Genomic DNA, 22,922 nt, shown 5'->3' on the forward strand with positions numbered 1-22,922 from the left:
TATTGTGGGCCTATATTTCTCCTTCCAGTGTCATAACCCTCCTGATTAGTAGAAACAAACCAAACATTTTGGCAACTTGTGGCTCTCAGAACTATCCTTCTGATTAGTAACACTGGAGTGTCATTAAAAATAAAGATGTCTGGAGTCTTTAAGTAATCTTCCACCAGTGATGACAACTCTATGTCTGGCACAAGCCATCTGGATTTGGTGGAAGCAGAAGGTGACACATAATTTCTAATGCATCTCCTACATGGTCTTTTTCTTTTATAAGCTACTACAGTTGAGAACAGAGTTATAATTGTAAAATGTTAGAGTAGTAGGAGGTACCCTGGAACTATCTCCAAAGGAAGGTATAGGGGTGTAGTGGGGGCGGGGAGAGATTCCTAGATTAACCTTAAAGACTTGTGATAAATCTATTGTACCCATGATCCAAGTACCCAGGTAATGACATATTCATTTGGAGCTCACTCTACTACAAGTCTATAATAAGGATGCTCCAAGTATGAAATATCAAAATCAAATAATAATGTAGGTCCTCATCAGAACTGTTGTCACATTTTTCTCAGATAGCATCATATATATTGATTGGAAGGGAGTGGTGAAAACCATTCATATGGGACCATTTCATATGACTCCCTCTGTTCTTCCCACAATAATCTTTTAGGTACTAGATTCACAAAGGCCCACACATTTTGCTCTCCTGTATGAGATGTATAAAGTGTCCTAAAGGATAGCAGACTTCATCCCAAGTCATGGCTGAGATCATGTGAGGCCCTAGAGCTTAATGCATGGACAATATTTGAATGGAATGGTACATATTTGTGTCCACTGCACAGTATTCTGTTACTAAATAAATTTTCAGTAATTTACATTATTTGCAATATTTGGTTCATTTTTGGAGACTCCTTATTTCATAGGATAAAAAGTAATATAATTGATGTTGGGATCTAATGAAGGAGGACTGGCAGGTCAATGTTGTCTGCTTTTGTTTTTTGGCTTTAAAAACAGAAATATATTATCCCTTCTTTTCTTGTAGTCTACAGTTTTAATTACAAAGTATCTAGGAAACTGAGAAAAATCCCTTCTTCCCAATCTTTCCAGATGTTCTTGCAGAAAGACAATGGACCTCCATTCTGGATTAACTCAAAGGACACAGTGTTGTCTCCTACCTAAAAGTAATAGACTAGTAAATATCCTGCTCGCAAAAGTAAACTTTCTGTACCTTTTTAGCATAATATCAGTAACACTCAGCCGTATTTCAGAAGGCAAAAACAAATTCACGTTTTCTCTTTTTATAAAATTTTCACATGAGCAATTGCCCTACTTCCTTTTTTAATACGTTAAATAGCAAGACTTTCTTATTTTAGACTGACGTATTTCTGCAATTGCCTTTATCAGATACCGGTTGAACTATCTTATTAAGTTGTGTAAAATCTTTCAAGTATCCACACTACAATGGCCTAAAAAATCTAACATTCTAAGCCTTGTTCTGCCTTATAGCCTGATTTATTATTACACCTTTTCAAATGCCCTAGGCTCCCACCATGCCACACTGTTCTAGCATACAGCATGTACCTCGATGTCTCTGTCTGTCTGACTTTAACTTGAACATCCTTATTTTCCAGCTTCCCAGCAATACTTTATCACTTTGATGGGTGGGAAAATGTTGATTCTCTAGTAGGAGATATTTTGATTATCTAATTTCTTCCCATAAATCTTCCTTGAATCATTTACATTGGAATTGGCCCTTCTTCCTTTAGATTCCCATAGCATGTTGCATGTACCTGTGCCATAGCCTGATATGGTTCAACCTCTTTAATGGTATAGATAGTTGTCTACACAACCACTAGATTGTAACCTCTTTGAGAGTAGGAACACTGTCCCATTAATTTATGCATTCCTTGCAATAATTAGAATAGATCTTTACTAAATGCCCATTAGTAGATCTTTAAGAAACACCTGTTAAACAGATACCACATCAGCAAGTTTACAGAACCATTATTTTAAATTGTCTAGTTCTGTATCATCTTTGCAGCAGAGCATTTAAAGGTCATTCAAGTTATAAAATCTAAAGGCATATTTAGTAATTGTTAGCTATTGTTTTATTTAATGATATTGGCCACTGAAAAACATTTACATTTGAAAATCCCAAAGTCACTTTTAAAAATTTTTTTTTTTAACTGATAATTGCATTCAGATTTTTCTTTTTCTTTACACGCTTGTCTCTCCTCTCCTCTCAAGCTTATCTGCTGGGAAATTTGCTCTTCCTTACTGGTCACCTGCCAATGGATAAAAATAACTGCTTTGAACACTGCCCATTGAACTGACTAGGATTTCCTGCATGGTTTCCCCCAAATAATCACAATGTGTTCACTTAAGTGTTTGTGAAGCAAACTGAAATAACTTTAGTAACAAGCAAAATAAACCACCTCCTTTGCAGCAACAATGACCCCTCTAGCTTCACGTCCATTTAACCTTTAAAAAAATCTTCCAGCTAGAAAATTACCATCTTTATCTGCAATCCATTAGCTAAGGCAGAGTACACAACTCAAAACACAGTCATTGCCTCATTTAAAAATCTCAACTCTTATGGAGATACATTTATGCAGCCACATCGGATTACAATCAAAGAAAGTAAAAACGAAAGCAAGTCAGTTAAAAAAAAAAAAAAAAAAAAAAAAAAAAAAAAAAAAAAAAAAAAAAAAAAAGCATCACCTCCTCTCCACATACACGCACCAAAATGGAGTAGACCACACTTCTTTGTGGCCATGTAGTGCTATTTTTATTTTCCCTGTCATAGCCTGCTGCCTTCATATGGCACGAAATGACAAGTCCCTGCCCACCATAGCTAAAGGACTTGGCAAGTAGCCAAAAAAAATGTTGAACAGACACTGGCCTCCAAAACCTGCAGTTTAGAAAAAAAATAATATTTTTTAAATTAAATGTACCTGCTGGTTTGCTCCCTTTTATTTGTGTCACAGGCTGATTGTTTATCCCCTACATCATTATTCACTCAGAGAGTAAGGCTAGATTCCTGAACACCAGTGGCCCTATGGAATGAATTTGGGCTAGGGTGACTTTATATGTAAGTTAAGCATTGGCTTGCTATTTACTTATTTCTAACTTCCTTCCCTTAAATATACAGTGTGAAAATCTAAACAGAGAAAGTATTTCTAAACCATAACTTATGACCATAAATAAAATAATTGTTAATGTTATTTGCAATATTTGGTTGCTTTTTAATGATTTTATTTCATTAGAGTGAAAACTAAGCAACTAGCCAATTCTTGAAAATGATTTAAATCAAGTTCAATGTATTTTTTGTCTGTTTCTTTTGTAAAATTTAAACAAGTTTTAGGGGAATGATGCTTACCTCTAAGCTATGGCAAAGAGCCTGAGTTCAGATGTCCCTTCGGTGTACCTACCAACATGAGTATTTGTCAGGTGCAAAGAGATTAGAAACATAACTCTGGCGTTCAGAAACCCAATTGTTTGTTTCAGCGATTGTATCAATAACAGTTTAATTACAAATATGCACTTTCTGGTTATTTTTATTTTAAAATAACCATCAAGTGGTTATATACTTTCATCATTTGTTCTGTGATAGACCTCTAGTTTAGTTACCTACCTAGCTGTCTATCTGTCATTTAGACAAGCTTTTCCAGATGGGATCAAGGAAGGTTAAAACAAATAGCTAGCAACCTTAAGTGGAAATTTATCTAAAACTGGGACACTTCTATTTCCCTGCCCTTCCCAACATTAGGAACATCACTGATACCACTAATAGCTCAATGTTTCAACTCTGAAGTATTCTTTAATTCCTCCCTTCTGTCTTCAATGCCTTCTATTTAGACTTCTACTGAGTTTGTCTGACCTTCTCCGTAATATTACTCTGATTTAACTTGTACTTTGCCTATTTTCTTGCTCTACTTACCTGAATTATTTAACTCTCAAAACCTCTGTAGGTATGCTATCATCACATTCTATATATCACACCAAGGTATACGTCTTCATTAAATCTCTTTTGCCTGAGAGGATGAGTAGTAATCTTCATTTGGAACCTCTAAATCTGAGAAAAGTTACCCAAGAAACACATCCTACACACCACACACACTTAGTATTTTCTATACTTCATAACTGAGTTGAAACTTTTAGGACATGGGATTCCTCACAGTGATAATGTTTTCTTTATATAATAAGTTTATTAAAAATCAGGAATCCAAATGAGTTTGTCTCTCCAAACTTGTCACTGTGAAGGTCTATATGTGTATTTCAATTTTTGGAATTCTCTTTTAGAATTACACTCAGAACATATTCTTTAGAATAATTTTATGGGTGACAATTCTTTGATTTTTAAGGGTAGGTAAATTATTGGGAAACAATCAAAAGCCATTCATAGCCAGTCTGAACAGTGAAGTTAGAGATCAAGTAGAAAAAATGTCATTTTTGTTCAAAAGCATGATATGATGACATTGTTTAAAGACTCATTTGTTCTTGATCAGATCAAACTAATTCCAAAGACAATTTCAAAGAGTATGAGAATATTCGGTGAAATACAGCGTCATTAAGATAAGCATACAGCCTTGTGAAGTCACCTTCAAAATGATGACATTTATTTGAAAATATAAGTTGTGGTCTTTACTTAAATTAGTCATAGACTGAGAATGAGAAGTCTTGAATTCTTATTCTACCTCTGCAATTGAATGCCTGTGTGACCCTGAGAGAGTAACTTAATTTCTCTGGGTCCCCATTTCTTCTTTAAACTAAGCATGTTAAACCAGATAACTTTTAAAGGGAATTTTAGCTCTAATATTTTGTCATTTTACTTCTGGGTTTTAAATAGCCTTGGTTCTCCATGCCATATACATTTATTCATATGTGTGGGTATATAATATTATATAAAATCCAAATATTTGATAAATAATAAGGCATGATTTACAGTAGGCAAGATGAGCATGGACTCTGGAGCCAGTCTTACTGGATTCAAACCTTGTCTCTGCCACTTCTTAGCTGTGAGGCTTTGGGCAGGTTATTTAAACATTTCTGTGCCTCAGTTGCCTCATCTGTTAAGTGAGATGATAATAGTACCTACCTCTATGAATATTTAATGAGTTAATATTTATAAAGCTCTATAGTAAGTACTATATAAATATATAAAGTAGACAAATTCTTAGCATTTTGTGCAGTGGAAGATAACTGTGTGCGTACACAAATGTTGTGGCCAAAGGCTGAATGCTATCTAATGTATCTAGGAAAAAATAATTTAATAAATTTTCATGAATATCTTTATACATCTATGAATAAATGTTTTGCTGTTTTGGTTTGTTTTGTTTTTTGTTTGGTAGTAGTAGTGGTTGGTCTCTCTCTTTTACTCTCTCTTTCTGTAACTAGACATCATACCTTGATTAGGGATTTTCATGTCCATTAATAAATGGAAATGCACTTGAATTTCCCCCAGTTAATTTGAATTTTGTATCATAACAGGATTGCAAAGTTGAACCGGCAATTTCTCCTGTTAATACCTCCAACAGAGGTATAGTACTTCATTTTAGCCAATAGATTATTACTTTTTCCTATGTTTAATCTTTAAACATTTTTCTGGGTACATAGTAGGCATACATATTTGTGGGATACATGAGATATTTTGATACAGGTATGCAATATGAAATAAGCACATCATGGAGAACGGAGTTTTCATCCCCTTGAGCACTTATCCTTGGAGTTACAAACAATCTAGTTGCAGTCTTTACATTACTTTATAATGTACAAGTGATCATAGTCACCCTGCTGTGCTATCAAATAGTAGGTCTTATTCACTCTGTTTTTTTTTTTTTTTTTCTCATTAACTTTTAACAATAGAAATACGCCACTGTCGGCTGGGAGCAGTGGCTCACACCTGTAATCTCAGCACTTGGGGAGTCTGAGGTGGGTGGATCACGAGGTCAAAAAAAAAAAATAATGGGTGAGAAAACCCTGAAAAATAAAAAAATAAAAAAAAATAAAAAAATAAAAATAAAAAAAAGAAATCGAGACCATCCTGACCAACATGGTGAAACCCCGTCTCTACTTAAAATACAAAAATTAGCTGGGCGTGGTGGCACATGCCTGTAGTCCCAGCTACTCAGGAAGCTGAGGCAGGAGAATCGTTTGAATCCAGGAGGTGGAGGTTGCAGTGAGCCGAGATTGCGCCACTGCACTCCAGCCTGGCCAGCCTGGCGACAGAGCAAGACTCTGTCTCAAAAAAAAAAAAAAAAAGAAAGAAAGAAAGAAAGAAAGAAAGAAAGAAAGAAAAGAAAAGAAATATGTCACTGTGTAGGCTACCCTACCTAACATGAATCACTAATATATGAATGTTACAAACAATATGCTTCAGACAGGTGCCAACTTTTTTATCCCTGTCTCACTGAACTTTCAACCGTACTCATCCTGATTACATCAGGGGAAAGGGCTCAATTGGTCTTGAACAGAGGTTCATTTCCCTTTTATGAGAAAGTCTCACTGGAAAGAAATAAAGGTGTGGCCTAAATGAAAAAAACAAAAAACAAAAAAAAAAAAAGAAAGAAAGAAAAGAAAAGAAAAGGAAAAAATGGGGCTGCTTTAATTTGGCTTCCAGATACCCATAAACCCATATATTAGTTTGGTGCAAAAGTAATTGCGATTTTTGCCATTACCTATATTAACTGCAAAAACCACAATTATTTTTACATCAAACTAATATTAAATACTTGTGTAAATCATGAAGGGGATATGTGCACTACAGGAGTTTTATTAGCTGTTAGAACTCTTGCCTCCTGGTTTGAACTATAACATAATGCTACAATGATTGGGGTGTTTTTTCCCCCACGTTTAGGTGAACTGTACAGTCATTTTGTTCATTATTTTTCAAACTAGGCTCAAGCATTAGACATGTTCCTTTACAATGATTAGATATCAAGGTTTGTGCTTGGGCAATACACTTCTTCTAAAAAGAGATTCCAGACAAAGAACTAAAAAGCAAACAGCATAAACACTTGCTGCTCTGAAATCTGCATCTTCCAAATCTGCCCCAAACTAATACTTACCAAACAATGAATAGAAATTTCCCAAACATTCAAGTGATTCACCTATGGCTACTGTAATTTTTCTTGTCCACAAGCAGCATCACCTTTCTCAACATACACACATATTATAATATTGTATGCATGTACAGTGGCCAGTGTGTGCTGGGTGAGATTATATTATATAAGTTTAACGTTGAAAGCATGTATTTAATCTGTGCATAGGCTTACTTTCAAAATAGGAATAAACACTGTGTACCCTAGTTTCCCAAATCACCTTTTGAAGCTAAAAAGTAGGTCAAATAGCCCATAAAAATCAGCGCCAGGACTAGTGTTAGATGAGTGAGGCACTTTCCTTGGACACAAAATTTAAGGGGTTGAAAAACAACTCAGTAATGAAGAGAAATAGTATTTCAATGCAGTATTTTGTAAATTGAAATGGATGGAAATATTCACAGTAAACAAAATGTCAAGATAGTAAATAAAGACAGGCTCAGTATGACTGAGTTTTTTTTTCTTTGTCTCAGGCAAAAAAGACTTAGCAGAGCACTGTTGAAAAGAATGCCACATTTTATCAAATACTTCAGAAACTACAGCTTTTCATGTTCTGTAAGAGTGTACATCTTGATTGCTAGAACCAGGATATTGCCTGGTAATGGTAATCTATCAAGTAGACCAGCAAATGTGCAACATGTGGCTAGCAAAGGCTCTAATTATCTGTCCGGGGCCCACAGGGTAAAACAGTATTATTTTTAGGAAAGATGCCGAAATAGAAGTCAAGATCATATTTGACTACCTGCTGTTTCCTTCGGTGCTGATGGAACTTCTTAATCAGAGCAATAGGGTCTCCTGAGGAAGCGTTGGAGAATCTGGCTCGATTAATTCATTCATGCCTTAAAAGACATAGAAAAGCAATGGTCAGGTGCAGCATGGAGAAGACGCTCAGAGAGGGCTGGGAAATTTCAGCAAGTGGATGCTGAGATCTCACAAATCAATTACTACAGGAAAAGGAGAGTATAGAGAATTACACTTAGTCATTAGTGGTAGTGAAGTAGAGTGAGTGAGAATCCCTTTAGCAGTTGACATCTCTTTTTGACATGGCAGCTTTTGGAAAGAGTGAGAGAAGGTAGGAATGTTGGTGGAAGGGTTCATGTGTCACTTCCTGGTCACAAGGAGCCCTTAACTATGGTGAACTATGTTAGAAAACTCCCACAGCCTCTTGTTAAACTCATAATAAAGTTGAAGGGTAAAAGCTGTCTTTTTCTCAGTTAGTGATCTTTTCTAAATAGTTGGCATGACCACAACTGTTTCATTGATTATTAAGTACATATGGAGGGAGATCCAGCTGGCCAGTGGTTGTCAGCACAGCTGATGCTAGGAGACAAATTAATTTCTACACAAAGCTGTCTTACATGTACCCTTAACATGCTTGTAGATAGTTTCTTGCGTACAGTGATTTAGGGACACCAAAAACCATACCCCAGCTTCCTCTGCTATGCTTTACCTAATGATCACTTGCTGAAGCTTGTCATCTTGCCAGAAATGTCCCATTATAGATTCAATCCTTTGAGAAACTATGTGTCCAGAAATCTACTGATAAAGTGAAAATACTAAAAGAAAGGGTTATGTATTAGCCTATTAACTGTAATCAATCAGCTAAGCTAGGTTTTCCTTTAGAAAGTGGAAGAAATGAAATACAAAGAATACATTTTACTTGGTAGAATGAATTAAAGGAACATAGAGTGGGACAGTCGTAGGTGGGTAACAGTAGGATTACTTGAGATGCCAGATCATAAGGGTTAGCAAAGGATCCTGCAAAGGGAAGGAGAAGGAGAAGGCAGGAAAGACAGAGGGAAGGCATCCAATGCAATATTTTCCACCTACACAAATTTGCTTCAAGCTAATCCTTTTAACACGATGATTTTTATTTAGAATGATAACTCTTGAAGGAATCCTTTGAAAGAGACTTGCATTCTAATGCCAGCTTCAGTTGAGTAATCTTGAATCAGTTGTTCTGTTTTTCTCTGTTTTTCTCTCTCTCTCTTTCTGTTTCTTCCTCAGGTAAAATGAATAAAATAATAATGCCTACTCCTGGGAAACATTGTTAAGATTACAAGAGATATCATAAGTAAAAACCAATAAGTCAGGGCTTGGCACATAACAAGTGCTCAATAAATAAATACTACGTATCCTTTTCTTTTTTCCTCTAGCACCTAGTAAGTAGAGTACTAGACACATTAAAACACCTTAATAAATCTTTTTTTAAAAGATGGAGGAGGAAAAAATAGTGATCAGGATTTAACACACAGTAAAGTTATTTTTAAATTATTTTTGTCTTTGAGAGAGGGTAACAGAGTGGGAGAAACAGATCAAGTAGAAGATGAGAAACCAAAAGGCAGGTCCAGAGGCCCAAGAATCCAAAGCAATCCAACTCAATCACCACTTTAGTGTGTCAGATATTTGAGATCAAACTAGAGTAATAGTCTGCAGGGACAGAGTTTAGTGATTGAGCAGGATCATAGATTAATCATAAACACCAGACAAACGTAGCTGGCTAGAAGCAGATTTTATTGAAATAGTGAATATTCTTAGGCGCTTTTTAATTTTTAATCATTTGATTTGTTATACTTTATGAACAGGAGTCAGTTAAGATATCAAAGAATGGATTTTGTTTTAGAGAGCACTTCATTATTTTTTTTCCAGGATAGCCATATACTTTAAAATGAATCTGCTTTACTTGCAAGCTTTTTCAAATCCCAAGATAGGTCATTTAGGCTGAGAGAAACCGGGTATATGGAAAAGAGCACTAATCAGAGACATATGACACCTACCTTTTAGTCTTGGTCTTATCACTAATTAGTGGTGTGACCTTGGGAATGTCCCTTCTATCTCTTGACCTCGGTATTTCATCTGTGGAATGAGGGAGCTGCTAGATTATCCCTAAGGTTACTTTGCGCTTTTACAGTCTAAGTCTAGTAGAAAGGTTGATTAGACAAATGGACCCAATTCTTGATAAATATTGGGGAAGATGCAAAGAAACCCTGTGTTCTTCCTCCCCAGTGCATTATCCTTCAGGCCTGACTGAATCATCACACCACAACTTTAACTGCCTAGGCTCCATATCCAATCCAAGACCCATAGTCCTAAGCAGGCTTTTCTAGTTGGCACAGATTTGTTCCTTTCATGGACTACGGCCCATCAAAATATCCCTTATAGCCAGTGTTTCTACTTTTATGCTTAAAACTGTTGAGATGTGATAAGTGGATTTAAGCTAATACATTAATGAGAGAACTAGAAAATAGTATCCAGGACATTCACAGGGAGTGTGTAGGAATTTTCCTAGCAGCCTTTCTTAAATAAAAACATAGGTACCATTGCAGTTCTAGACCAAATGGAGCAGAGCAGCATGAAAGGAGAGTAGGGGAGAGGTTATAGTACGCTTGAATCCCTCATATCATACACTGGAGCCTTTTCAACAGCCTATGTATGGAGTAATTAAACAAGTTCAGTCAGCGCATATTTAATGAGCACCTTGGGTAGCATGTCGTATCCACTGATAAGTTCAATGGTGATGTAGATAACGATTAATGAGCCTTATAATATTTTCTCATTTTCTGGAAGAACTGAATCAGCATTTTAAATAAAATTTAGACTTTATCAATCTTGATTAAACCTTCACTAATTTTGTATTAAGTTCTATGAATGCTCTGCTTTATACAAACAAAGTAACTGAGGCCCAAAGAAAGTAAAACTCATCCTGAGTTATATAACAAGTTAATGGCACAAACAGAACTAGAACCTAAGTTTTAATTCAAAAGGCTTTTGTTCATTTCCTCACATCGTATTTCCTCCCTACTACTCATTCTATACTATGTATGTAGCTATTTCTCTTTCCTTCATATGATCAGACTATCTAAATGTAACTTTTATGTTGTTAAAGACTCAGTTTTTTACGTCAAATACCAGCGTACAAATCACCAGCAACAAGTGTCCCTTTGTTTTTTTTTCTACAATGGTATGGAAACCAATATTCTTAACTGTATGCAGAAGAAACCACAATCTATTCCTGTCCGTTCCCCATCTCTCTCTCTCTCTAACTCTACCTTGCCCCATACAGAAACAAAGATATTCTCTTTACATTGAGTTCATTCATTTCTGCTGGCATTCAAGACTGGAAGAAAGTGACTAACATAAGACAAATGTTATTTTTACTCTTTGGCCCATTTCCTGCTGCTGCAGTTTGCTAAACTATCAAGCTAGGACAAAAGAATGGAGTGATGAGATGAACAATGCCTTGCTGTAAATCAAGTCATCATGCTATATATCGCAGAAGATAACAAGAAATGGGACATGGCCCCCGCCCTGGAAAATCTGGCAGAAGTGACAGAACAGAAAAAAAGAGAGATGTGTAAAATCAATTGCTAGATTGGGCAGGTCAAATGTTAAGCTTTGTAGAAAGCTGCCATATATTTAGAGTAGAAACATACAACAGACCTTAAAGTGGTTGGATTATTCCATACAGCATTTCTAAAAACAACAATTCACTGATCCATAAAAGTTATGCCTCTCTTTCTCGTTTATTCAGCCGCAAGCCTTAGAACTATTTTGCTCCTCATAAGCACTTCAATCTGCAAGCTTAACCAGGCATAATTCTGACATGTGCAAAGGGAAATTTGTCAGGTGAAAGGCAAGTACAACTCAATGTTCCTAGAGTGATTTCAATCCAGTAGCACAAGGTATTTTGCAAATTGCACAGAGGAGCTCTGGCAAAAGAAATACAAAGTCCCTGTTCAGTATCTACATGGTGATCCATACCCTTAAGAGATAAGTGTCCTCAATTATACCATTTTCACAGATAGAGAAACTGAAAAATGAGGGAGCTTAGTGCCTTGTTCAGGTATATACTTCTAATCAGCCCCAAAGGAGCATGAGTTCAAGCTTGTGATTGGTGCCTGCTGAAAGCATAATTTAGAAGAGGGTTTAGAATTTGATGTCCCAAGGTTCTTCCTCTATTTCCTCTTGGATAGGGAGCACAGACAGAGGAGGTGAGTGTGTAGAGAGCAAGAGAATGTGCTGGGAAATAATTAGCATTATCAGGAGACAGACAAGCCTAAAACTTTGTTATTGTGTTTTTGTTCTTTTAACTCAAGATTCGATAACTCACTGGATCAGATGGTTACCACACTGAGCTCCTAAACTTAAGTATGCGATTAGATTCCAGTTAATTCTCTCTGCAATGTAGACACAGAGTATGCTCTGAAACAAGAACAGGCATCGTATAACTCTAAGTCCTTGATCCTAAGGAAAAAGCTTGCTCGCAAATATAAAAATAGTTCTATCCTCTTTCTGATGGTTGATGTGTAAACTTGATTTACATATGAAGGATCCCATGTTTTCCCCCAAATTCAAATTCCTTATAGCCAATATAGAATGCACTAGGAAGCCAGCAAACAAGTAAACACATAAATTAATCTATTGCTGCAGACCTGTTTAGGAGAGCCTCTGTGTACAATTTTTTGAGCCCTTTCCTTTTGTTGATACTAACTTGCATCTAAAACCACACATTCTGTTCTAATTTCTAACACAGGCTTATATCTGGAGTTCAGAACCTTTGCTCTTAAACCTTAGCATGCCATAAATTAGATTACACAGAATAAAGCAAAAATTCTATATGATTTTCTTTTTACATTATGTCAGCTTAAGTGTAGATAAATGGTGATTCTGTTTAAGGCAAAAAGTTCCATGAAGTCACACACCTTCTTCCTAAATCTCTTTTGTATAATCAGAATTAATTTGTGTTAGCTTATCCTCAAGTAAATAAGTTCTAAGAGGGCATGGGTTATATCTTGTAAAAATAGAAAACACATCATAAAGAATGGTTGAAGACAAATAAAACATTTAATTTTTGTTTTTTACAATTCTCAATTTTATTCATTTTGTTCCCTATTCCCTGCCTCCTTTTCCTTGTTCACCTAGCCTAAATCCAATAAAAGGACAACCTGTTTTGAAATGGGTACATCTTGAATTCTTCTATTACCACCTCTCTTGATTCTCAAGTGGAAAGGGACAAGAGAGTGAGTTATAGCATTATCATATAGAAACAGCATAATATAAAGAAAGAGCTTTGGCAATCAACAGAATTGGGTTTGAAACTCAACCAAGATAGGTATGTTTATCGCATAGATTGTGGTGGTGGTTTCCCAGGTATATATTTATCTCCAAATTCACCAAGTTATATATATTAAATATACACAACTTTTTGTATGCTAATCATACATCAATAAAGTGGTGTTGAAAAAACAGTTGCATATCATTGGACAAGTTATGTAATTTCTTGAACATTAGTTTCTTAATCTGTAAAATGGAGAAAATAAATATAATTGTTGTCAAAATGATGTAAGGCATCTTGCCCAATGCTTAGTACATCATTAGTGTACAATTTTAAAAATATATATTACTTTTGATGATAGGACACTAAAAATAAAAGAGCCAGTAGTAGATAAGCTAAAAAAACCTGCTAAATCTTAGTTTCTGAGTAGCTGCTTAGATATTTTATAGCTTTCTCTAGAGTTATTACTAAAAAATATACCTGATTTAGAATACAATATAAGCTCTACAGGAAAAAAATCTGTATCAAGGATGGTTTGAATCTGATGCTGACCCTTAGTTCATGATGAGGCTTTGGACCTGCCTTGAAAATCATGTATGGAGCTGTGAGAAGGCTCTGGGAACTCATACATGTACGTCCAAAATCCAAGATCATATTTGAAAACTATTATTTTCCCTTTGCTAAAGAAACTAGACTGAACTCCCAGAGATACGGGAATAGGAAAAGGCCAAAGGCTCAGAATTCCCCATGAAGAAAATAAAGTCATCACGCTTATGAGTGAGACTGAGCAAACCAAACCTAATTTTCGTTCTACAATAAATTATTACAATATAAATGTAATTCCTCACTCAGGAAAGGGTTATATGAAATTAAACTTTTATTTTTAAAACAAATTTTCAGATATGAAACCAAATCAATTCTTTTTAATTAATGTGCTGAAATTTTGCAGGAAAATATAAAGAACTGATCACCACTTCTTAGAAGTATTTCATATTATTTGACCCAATATGACAAGTGGGTTAAAGCATGCAAATGTTAAATAGATTAAATTTAAAATTTTCAAAGCAACATCATACAGTCTTTAGAGGGTCTATATTTGGGTGATTTACTATCGATTTGCATTTCTGTTGTGTGTCCAAAATTTTTTCAATGAGTGTCCAAGTGTGTCACTAAATGAAAATTATGAAGAGAAGATTGCATCTCTATGTATTGTGTTCAAGAAGCTCATACAACAGAGGTTCCACAGCATTTGAGGAGGGGCCAGCCTAATTAACCACCATGCCCATATTCTCCAGATATTGATTTAGCCTATAGTTTTACTCTGGCCATTCATGTTTGGCCCAAGTACCAGTCAAGGAATACCTTATAACCTGGGGTGATCAACTTTAATAATTTTTCTCTATTGGACTATGTCACAGATATTTTCAAATTTAATGATTCCCAGAGATCAGTTGGTTTTAAAGTTTCTGAGTAAATTTTCCCCTGGAAAAGACCCAAACAGACACAAAGATAATATTTCTTAATGTAAAATTCTTAAAACTGTAACTTAGAACTAAAGCAGTCATTAACAAGTAATTATACATCAAATATAATCCAGGTTATAGTCTCTATTCTGAAAAACAGCCCTTTTCTCTCTGCAGGTTACAGAATGCCCTCATAGGGTTTGCTTAACCAAACTTCATGGAAAAAAAAAAAAAAAAAACACTGAGGGAGGTTTACTCTATTCTCTATAATCAAAAAAGTCTTTCAGCAAGATGTCAGAGCAAAACTGGGTATCCCCAAATCCAATATATGATCACTCACTCAGGATAACTTGGGCCACAAATCTGCCTTCCTTAAATAAACCGGATGGCTTATCTAGACCAACCACTTTACAGTCTAGTCTGTTATATTCATACTCTGCTTCAGCTAGGTGGAATTATCTTTTTAACCCTAATAAACTTTTAGAAGTCATAGCATTTCAGAGAGAAAGGTATTACTGTACCAGATGTCTTCATATGCACTGTGACTGCTTTTGATACACAACTCTATTTCTACGGTCAGTAGTTCTTCTTCAGAGAGACTAATGCTAGGTCAAATCACTGAACTTTCCTTTGTTAAATTGAGTTAGTTTTATGAAGTATTACAAAATCAGTACTACGTAGTTTTAGCCCTAACTTTCTTAGAAGAGAGAGAGGTCAACGGGTAATTTATAATTACAAGGTGTAAACATAAAGGGGGAAAAAAGGTAAAAATAAAAACAGATCCCAATAAAAACTGGACCAAAGAACACAGAAGCAGAATGCTATTGTTATAAGGATGTGGGAAAAAAGTTAAAGAAATATTTCTTTAGAAATTTAAATGAGCAAGTCCTTCAGTATGAAAATTTGTAGGGGCCATGAAACTATAGATTAAAATAAAATGCAAATTTTAAAAAATAGACTCTGTGGCCTTTTCGTCTCGGAATATATTTTGCTTATAATATTTAATTGTAAAAACGTATCTCAGAAATAATAAATCAGTCTATCTTCTACATGTCATTCATTTTTCAGCACACCATTTGGCCTGACACTTCAAATAGAGTAGACACCTAAAATAACACACTTTTAGTTTTAAAGAAGAAGTAACTTATAGATCATCAGCATTATCTAAAATAGATTAAATACTTTGAACAGTAAAGGATTTCATCACCATCATCCTTTACTTAAGTTGTTAGAATTATTTTATCATACAGAAATATGTCAAGTGCAGGGGCTCACACTTGTAACCTCAGAACTTTGGGAGGCCAAGATTGGGAGATTGCTCAAGGCCAGGAGTTCCAGACAAGTCAAAACCCTGTCTCCACAAAAAAAAGTACAAAAAGTAGCCTTGCATGGTGGTGCGTGTCTATAGTCCCAGCTCCTTGGGAGGCTGAGGTAGGAGAGTCATCTGAGGCCGAAGGAATCAAGTCTGCAGTGAGCTGTGATCACGCCACTGCATTTCAGCCAAGGTAGCAGGGTGAGACCCTGTCTCAAAAAAAAGTCATTTATTTATAAGAAATATCTGGTAACATGTGATTGACTTATAAGAAATACTTGAATCTCATCTGCCAAGTAAAGCTGAAAAAAAATTTAGCTAAATAATAATAACAATATTAAAGCCTTTCATCATTGCTGAGAATGTAGATAAAATCTTATTTTCTGCCCTAAGTAGTGTGACATTTTGTAAAAGCTTTTTAAAGAAACAAATATTATGTCAGGAAGTAGGAAAGGAGATGACGGGCATTTTTGACTTGGTGAGACATTTGCATATATTTTAGGTTTCCAGTAAGGTAGTATTTATGCTATCCAAGACACAACTGAGTCTGAATTGGCAACCCTGTCTCCCACGGTGGACACAAGTCATGCTTTTGCATGACCCACGTAACAGAACCTGATAATGGTTAAATTTTAGTTTCCTCACTAGATAACTAAATTTAGTGAACTTCTTGACCCATAACCAAGTTTCTAGAGTCTATACAGACTTGATTTTGGCTAATATCTTGCATATCTGATTATTTGTCAGGAGCTCTGTCTGCATCTTGTTCTCTGGCTGCTGCTAATGCAGCTGTTGCTGCAAAGTAAAGTGATGCCTCTGGAACACACTCTTTGTTAATCTTTCCAAGACTATACCAGAAGAACCCACTTTAATTTTCAGATCTCAGATAGCCCTTGGTTATATGACAAACATTAGTAATATTCAAGCCACTAATTACTGTATTCTTTTTCAGGATTCACATACTATAACATACTGTATGTATTTATCTTCCTCACGCTCTCACCTTAGTTGATCAACCGCATGTGCCTGTTTCTGTCAGACAAGATACCCTAAAATCTTCACTCCTTTCTCAAATCTGGAATCTCCTACACCTCAGGACCTCCTGGATACTCTCTCTTGTCTAATGAACTGGCTGCATTGTTGCTCTGACACTCAATACAGCACATACACTTCCAGTATATAGCCAGGTCTTTCTTAATCTTGTATTACAGCATCTAGTATCAATTTGCACTTTGTTTTTTTTGTTTTTGTTTTTGTTTTTTTTTCTATGAGCACAGTAGGAAAAACTCTTTCCTATTCTTGGAAGGAAACAGTGGTAAAGCCCAGCAACTCAAGGTCTGTTACAATATTAGGGCCTTTGGGAGAAACCTGAAGTGTGCCTGATATTGAGAGATTCTTGAATGCTCTCAAAATGAAATCTTTTAATATTTCCCAGTGAATAATGCATGTCTCTTAATCCATAAACCTTGATAGTCAGCAAGGAGAAATGAACATAGCACTGGACAAGGTATGAAGAGACCTGGATTCTACCTTTCTCTCTGTCACAGACACACAGAGGTACTTGACCCAGTCACTTCACCTCTATGAGTCTCATTTCTTCCAACTGCACAATGTATACGATGAACCTACTTTACTTCCCAAAGCATAAAAGTCTCAGATGTTTGCCATTGCTCTGAAAGTGACAAGAGCTGAATCTGTTTCTGACAATTTCTTATTCTCTGACTAGGGATCTGGAGACTGATTCTTGAGACCTATAGCATAAAAAGAAGGTTTTGGGTGGAGAGTCACTTTAATGGGCAAGGGAAGAGGCACCTACTGTGCCCCACTTTTATCAAGATTGGGTGGAAATCAAGAAAAGGAGTTTACTTCCCTTTTTGGTTCTGGGTAGCTGATTGGTGCCAAAGTACCTATGAGCGGAATGCAGGTGTTTCTTTGTCCTCTTCCTTTCAGTTACCTAGTACAAAGGGCCATAATGAAGTGCATTCATTCCTAGGTGTCTTCGGGTGAAATTCAGTGAGATATTGGGAGAAGTCTATGACTCACTTTGTGTTTATTCATCTTTGCATTATTCAGCATCATATTAATCTGGCCCCAACAAAATAGATACACTAGATGGTTCCTGTCTCATACACATATTATTACAAACATAGAGCAAAGCAGAACAGTACATGTGTTCACAAGTTCAAAGCACATTATCTGTAATTAAAAGTATATCCTCCTTGAACACAAACTTCTTGGCATACCCAAATGTTTGCTAGTGTGACTGGTATAATCTTGCCCTGGGTGGAAGAACTTTAATCTTCTCTATAAGTTTAATGTTTTTGTGTTTATATCTGATATTTGCAGAAGCTAAAGGAAAAATGAAATACTCTTTGTTGAACAATCCAAAGCTCTCTAAAGCATATAGTTCTGCTTATTGAATAAAATTATAACTTTTTCTTTTATGAAAAATTTTGAGCAGTATAAAATAAAGTCCATGTACATTACTGTTGACAGGAGAGGAAGGAGCAGGAAAGTTATTTGAGATTTAATCATGGGTCATGTTGTAACACATCCCTCCTCATTTCTATCTCTCTCTCACATAGGAATTCATGACTTTTTCCTTTTAGTCTCTGAATGCAGCTCCTAGCAGTTACACACCATTTATAGTGTCATCATATGGTTTAAAGTCCAAAGGCACCGTCCTAAACATTTCCTCTTGGAGCACAAAAAGGAGACAACATGCAAACAAGGAAATAATTTCACTTACATTTTGTCAAAGTCAATTTTGAGTATCTAGAAATGTAAATTAAATTCAAAATCATTTTAACCGCTATTGATTTTTTAATGTGCTGATTACTTACTTTCACAGATAGAGCTTATCTATGAAAAACAGAGCAACTGTGCCTGTTATCTTTCTTATTTCCCCTTTCTCTCATTATAAACACGTTTTCTTAAACATGTTTGAAAGCAGAATCTTTATATCTATCATTAATTACAACAATTAACTTTTATAGTGAAAATGAGTAAACAAGCTGATAGGAACATGCATTTATATTAGCTAAGGTCTTGAAATATTATATCTCTCATTTTTCAAATAATCATTCATTTTGAAAAGGACACAAAGTTAACCAGTTTAATTATGCAGCAGATAAAAATAGCACCCCCAAAGAGTTATAGCAAAGAGTAGATAAAAATTATCCTGCACCTTTATGTAAGCAACTCTACTTAATACAAATGGGTTAAATTGCAAAAGTTCACAGGACTATTTTATTCAATATCAATTGAGCTAAACACATTATTAAAAATATCTCCATGTCAAACTTAAATTTTCCCAAGTTTAAAGTTGCCTCCCTCCTCCGGCAGCCCATCATATACTTGTTTTTGTTTCTTCAAATACCAAGGAAATGACATTTAAGGATGATCCAAGTTCATTATATCCATAACCATCCTTAGACTTGACAAGTTATACAGATCTTTGTGTGAAGAGTCCAGTTCTAGATATTACGGGAAAAATGCACAGATGAGAGCTAATTATGCATAAATAATTAGAACCTACCATTTCAGTTTCTTTCTGTTTTCTTCAGAGATCTCCAAAGAATTCATGTGATGCCCACTCCAACAAGGATGCTACTGATCTGTGCATCAATATAAGCTCCCTGTTCTGAAAATGACCAATCCAATTCTCCTTCACTAGCGAAAGAAAGAAAGAAAGAAAGAAAGAAAGAAAGAAAGAAAGAAAGAAAGAAAGAAAGAAAGAAAGAAAGAGAAAGAAGAAAGAGGAATAAAAAGAGAAAGAAAGAAAAGGAAAAGAGGAAGGAAGGAAGGAAGGAAGGAAGGAAGGAAGGAAGGAAGGAAGGAAGGAAGGAAGGAGGAAGGAAAGAGTGAATACGGGAGAGAAGGAGGGAGGGAAGAAAGTAAATAAAAGTAAAAATAATACAAAATAAAAGAAAGCCGAAAGAAAAATTATGAAAGCAAAAGGAAAAAAATTAAAATCATCAGGAATATCTAACCACTATCATGTTGAACATAGTAGTAAGATGTCAGAGTGAAATATGCAAGCCACTCTCTGTGTACACTGAACATTTCCGTTTTCCAGGGGGCAGCCAGTGTGCTCTTTTGCTTTCATTCTCTCCGCCCCCGCCCACCCCCGTTAATGATGCAGGGCTACACTACAGGCTGCATGTAGAGCCTGCAAAGCTTCACACTTAGGAAAAGAAATTCTTCTTTCTAATTCTAGGGCCACATTTCATTGTCTTCTGTGGTTGCACTCAGCTTTGAGCTCATGATAACACACAGCCTATTTGCCTATGGAGTCCTTTGCTGAAGCTAGGAGCCCTCGAGTTGCTTCCATAGATAGTGGACCACCGCAATCTTAGGGTGATCCTTTCTCACAGCCTCTCACTTGCATTCAGTTACCAAAGTGAACATTCTCAAGAATGTTCCCTAGAAAGCTGCCAATAGAAGAGGTAAAGGTGAACATGATCTCTGCCTAGGGCATTCTTGAATACACAAACCTCTAAAATTCTCACATTGAATTAAATACCGCACTCCTTAAGAGGAATCTGGAGCTATAATCCACCTTCCACTTCCTGTCCACCCACTTCCCATTGCCTTCAGAGTCCCTGTTACCAAGAAGTGCAGGTAAACCCCCATTTCTTCTTAGTAGTTAGGCAGGAGCCAATGAAAAAAGGTTGGTTTTCTGCAGCCCAGACCCATTGCCACAGGCTCTTGAAGATGGTATTCCAAGGAGTCACAGAGTTGCAGACCCCTGAGACCAGTGTCACACTGTATTAGTCACTTAACACCCCCTTTCTCCACTCCCAAAGGTAGATGAACAGGAAGCAACTTGAGGTAATACCCATGATTTGGGTAATATCTCTAGATCAGAGTAAAGGGACTTTTCACATAGGCCATGGAAGAAGAAAATATGTTATTGCAGGTCTAGTCTCATGCCAGGACATACCTGTGTGGTACATTATAGGGAATACCTGGAGGGTTCTCCACCTCAAAATATTACCTCCACTTTGCCTGAAACACCAGTACTCTAGAGGCAAGAATTTCTTTCTTCCTGAGGTCTTGATTTTAAAATTCTCATTCTCCTAGAAATATACTAATTTGAAAATCTTGGTATGAATGAGTTTAGAACTGTAAAGGTAGGAGTACATGTTGAGAACAGGATATAAAGGAAAACTGAAGAGATCCAAGGATAGGAAAACCGAACTGCCAAAAGCAAAATAACGATTTTGTCATAGGCTAGCTTTAGTGAGAATAGTTTTGAGCAACTGGAGAAAAACATAAGGGGAAAAAGGTTGTTGTTGTTGTTGTTGTTGTTGTTGTTTTAGGACAACTTCTTGCTCTTTCACCCAGGCTGAGGTGAAATGGCCTGATCTTGGCTCACTGCAACCTCTGCCTCCTGGGTTCAAGTAATTCTCATCCCTCAGCCATCTGAGTCGCTTGGGATTACAGGCATGTGCCACTACTCCCGGCTAATTTTTTGTATTTTTAGTAGAGATGGGTTTTCACCATGTTGACCAGGCTAGTGTTGAACTCCTGGCCTCAAGTGGTCCACCTGCCTTAGCCTCCCAAAGTGCTGGGATTATAAGCATGAGCCATTGAGTCCGGCCAAAGAGTAAATTAATCTAAATGTGTATTGGGCCACACACATTTACAACAGAGAGAAATATATTGCCCTGGCATTGTCTTCTGATTCTGTGTTTTGGGGTCTGGCAGATGATGTGGGTAATACTATGTTTGTTTGTTTACAGAAATATTTTTTCCACCTGCTTTAGTGTGTCTAGAGTTTATTGTGATGCGCTCTTTCCTCACACAGCCTTAGCTCCATTCAGCAAACATATATTGAATAACTCTTAACTATAGAGCAGTGGATCAAATTCAACTGGGGAGGTGAGAATAAAGGACAGAGTGGCAGAGGGCTGATGGCACTCAGGATACCATGTCCCAGCAACTTTTTAGAATCCAATTAAGCAGAATAAGATTTCAGAGAAGTCAAGGATCTCAGAGAACTATAGTAATGGGTACAATTTTATTATAGAAGTCAGGCAAGTCTTACAGGAGAAGAAGGGTTTGGGCTGCACCTATTAAGAACCACAAGATTTTAGTAAGTAAAGAACAGAAATATCATTTGTATTTCTTAAAACCCATAGCTCTTGACATGTTTTACTGGCTCACCTCTTGGTATCCTCATTTTCCTCCTGCTTGCTTCCACCAAATAAGTTTTGGATGCAGGCATGTCTTTCTCCTTTTGTGCAACACATCTTTTGAATTTTCAGCCTCAGATAGAACTCACAGGAGTCAAAATTCTTGTGTTTTGAAATAAAACATTCAGTGGTGAAATTCCCTGAGTGATACTCTCTTATCTTTTCTATTTACGTCAGGAAACTTGAGCCTGACTAGAACCAAAGGAAATAATCCTACAGGAACTTCTGAACTTTCACTCCAAATTTATTCAGTTACAACATATCAGAGCTGAAGGGGATATGAGTGATGTTATAGTCTAAGCTCTCATTTTAAAGATGAAGAAAGTAAGAAAGAAGGAACCCAGTTCAAGTCTCACAGTTAACTAATGATAAAGTTGGGATCTGAAGCAGGATTTTTTGACTCTTAAGAGAATGTTTTTACCAAAATCATTTCCATCTGGCCAATGTCTCATGGCATCTATGAAACAGGTGACTTATTTGTAGTTACATTATCTGTGGCAAGGGTTTTTCTTTAGTTACAGAGGCAAGGTCAAATATTAAGTGGACTCAAAAACTATACTTCATGACCTTGCATATATATATATATATATATATGTATATATAATTTGTGTATATATGTATATATATTTGTATATATATGTGTGTGTATATATATATATATATATATATATATATATATATATATATATGAAGGAGACGTTTTGACTCATTTAGATCTTCTTAAAAGATCTAGAAAAAGAAAAAGAAGAAAGAAAAAGGTTAAGCCTTCTTAATTAAGAATAGAGACCCAGATAATTATTT

At 35.9% G+C, this 22,922-nt stretch overlaps 1 protein-coding gene across 1 annotated transcript in view; it reads right to left on the bottom strand.

The window, feature by feature from the left end:
* Nucleotides 1-19,985, bottom strand: part of GPR174 (G protein-coupled receptor 174) — a 29,711-nt gene extending 9,726 nt beyond the window's left edge. The window contains exons 1-2 of the mRNA XM_030934325.1: nucleotides 19,460-19,985; nucleotides 7,834-7,930 (exon numbers count right to left, since the gene is read on the bottom strand). The gene's annotated coding sequence lies outside the window, so the exon portion shown is untranslated. The remainder of the gene's footprint in view (nucleotides 1-7,833; nucleotides 7,931-19,459) is intronic.
* Nucleotides 19,986-22,922: the final 2,937 nt, after the last annotated feature.

This window comes from Rhinopithecus roxellana, chromosome 7 (assembly GCF_007565055.1).
Source record: "Rhinopithecus roxellana isolate Shanxi Qingling chromosome 7, ASM756505v1, whole genome shotgun sequence".
In the NCBI taxonomy this organism is placed as follows: domain Eukaryota; kingdom Metazoa; phylum Chordata; class Mammalia; order Primates; family Cercopithecidae; genus Rhinopithecus; species Rhinopithecus roxellana.